Genomic DNA, 2,923 nt, shown 5'->3' with positions numbered 1-2,923 from the left:
GAGACAATTAGTAGTTAGAAAGATGACTTTTAGAATCGATACTGGTGAGGCCATTTCAGTTGTTATTGTAGGCAAACCTAAGTTATTTTTGGACAATAAATGACATATGTTATTGGATGACGTATATGTAGTTCCTCATATCAAAAGGAACTTAATTTCTATTTCTTGTCTGATTGAACAAAAGTATTCCCTATCCTTCTCTAGAAATAAAGTGTTTGTTTTTAAGAATGGAATGAAACTAGGTCTTGGTTCAATAGAACATAACTTATATGTACTAAGGCCGTTAGTTACAAAAGTCGAGTTAAATATTGAAATGTTCAAAACAACAACAACTGTTAAAAGACTGAGAGTTTCTCCTAAAGAAAATTTCCATCTTTGGCTTCTAAGATTAGGTCACATTAATCTCAATAGGATTGAGAGATTTATGAAAAGTAGGCTTCTAAATGGTTTGGAAGAAAACTTTTTACCTGTATGTGAGTTATGCTTTGAAGAAAAAATGACAAAACGACCTTTTATTGAAAATGACTTTTACTGCTTTCTTGATGGTTATGCCGGGTACAACCAGATTATGATAGCTCCAGAAGACCAAGACAAGACCACATTCACCTGCCCATATAGGACCTTTGCTTTTCACCGCATGATGTTCGGCCTCTGCAATGCACCAAGCACGTTCCAAAGGTGCATGATGGCCATCTTTTCAGACTATCTTGAGCATTCTGTTGAAATCTTTATAGACGACTTCTCTGTTTATGGGAACACCTATGAAGTTTGTCTAGCCAACTTGGAAAAGATACTGAAGAGATGTGAAGAGACGAATCTGGTGCTTAACTGGGAAAAGTGCCATTTTATGGTAAAGGAGTGCATAGTGTTGGGGCACAAGGTTTCCCAGGACAGGTTAGAGGTGGATAAAGCAAAAATCGAAGCAATTGAAAAACTTCCACCTCCAACAAGCGTGAAGGTTGTACGAAGTTTCTAAGGGCACACTGGATTTTACAGACGCTTTGTCAAGGACTTTTCCAAAATAGCACGACCACTGAGTGTGTTGTTAGAGGCTGACAGAAAATTTGATCTTGACGACAACTGCCTCAATGCATTCAGAGTTTTAAAGAATGCGCTGATTACCGCACACGTGTTAATTGCACCTAATTGGACACTGCCTTTTGAAATAATGTGCGATGCAAACAGGTATGCGATGGGAGCAACTTTGGCACAAAAGAGAAAAACAATCTTACATCCCATCGCATATGCGAGTAAGACATTAAATCCTACTCAGACCAATTATACCACCACAGAGAAAGAGCTTCTTGCTGTAATTTTTGCGTTGGAAAAATTTTGAGCATATCTATTGGGAACAAAGGTACTCATCCATACTGATCACTCGACAATAAAGTACTTAATGACAAAGAAGCTCGCAAAGCCGAGATTGATCAGATGGTTTCTCCTCCTTCAAGAATTTAATATAGAAATAATTGACCGAAAGGGGATGGAGAACCAAGTTACAGATCACTTGTCCAGATTGAAAAACCTTGAAGTTGACTGCAATGAATCAGAGGTAAGTGTGGTATTCCCGGATGAACAGTTGTTCCATATTGAAGAATTGCCTTGGTATGCTGACATAGTCAACTATCTGGTTTGCGGACAATTTCCTGAAGATTACACCTTCCACCAACAGAGGAAGCTCAAGCATGAATGCCGACATTATTATTGGGATGAGCCGAATCTGTATAAAAAGGGGGTAGATCAGATTCTACGACTATGCATACCAAATGCTGCTCAACAATGCATATTATCACAGTGTCATGACTCACCATATGGTGGGCACTTTGGAGGATAAGGTTTTACAGAGTGGATTCTTTTGGCTTACATTGTTTAAGAATGTTGACTACGTAATGAAGTGTGATCGATGCCAATGCACAGGTAACATTTCATGGAAACATGTAATGCCGATGAACACCATCTTGGAGCTTGAATTATTCGACGTGTGAGGTATTGATTTCATGGGACCATTCCCTCCTTCGAATGGTAAACATTGTATTTTATTAGCCGTCGATTATGTATCTAAGTGGGTAGAGGCAGTGGCATGCGCCGCAAGCGATGTGGCGACAGTCTCCCAATTCTTGAAGAAAAATATTTTCACTCGCTTTGGCACTCCCTGTGCCATCATAAGTGATGAGGGGTCACACTTTGTCAATCATACTATTAAGGAGCTGCTGCGCAAATACAACATTCTCCACAAAGTGGCCATCGCATACCATCCGCAGACGAATGGTCAAGCCGAGATGTCCAATCGGGAGATTAAGCTAATACTCGAGAAGGTAGTAAGGCCTTCACGAAAAGATTGAGCAACAAAGCTCGACGATGCGTTGTGGGCATACCGAACTGCATTTAAAACACCAATAGGTATGTCTCCATATGCGTTGGTATTTGGTAAGGTGTGTCATTTACCTTTGGAGCTAGAATATAAGGCACTATGGGCGGTAAAGAAGCTGAACTTTGATTTGAAGAAAGCAGGAGAAGCGCGAAAAATGCAATTGGTCGAGCTAGAAGAATGGAGGATTAACGCATATGAAAACGCAAAGATTTACAAGGAGCGCACCAAACGCTGGCACGACAAACACATATGCGGTAAAAACCTCCAAGTCGGGTAGAGGGTCTTATTATTCAACTCACGTCTACGGCTCTTCCCAGGAAAATTAAAGTCTTGTTGGTCCGGACCATTCATAGTTAGACAAGTATTCCCACATAGCACGGTAGAATTATCAAATGATGACGAAATCAACATATTCAAAGTTAATGGACAGCGAGTAAAGGCATATCATAGAGAAGGCTGGCATCGCCAAGTCGACTCCGTGGAACTAAATAACTTTTAATGAAGAAGGAAGTAGATGGTCCCTGCATTATCAGACGATCGCAATCCATCAAG

This window comes from Benincasa hispida, chromosome 2 (genome assembly GCF_027475165.1).
Source record: "Benincasa hispida cultivar pf3 chromosome 2, pf3_genome.v1.1, whole genome shotgun sequence".
NCBI lineage: Eukaryota > Viridiplantae > Streptophyta > Magnoliopsida > Cucurbitales > Cucurbitaceae > Benincasa > Benincasa hispida.
Note: the sequence above shows the minus strand (reverse complement) of the source record.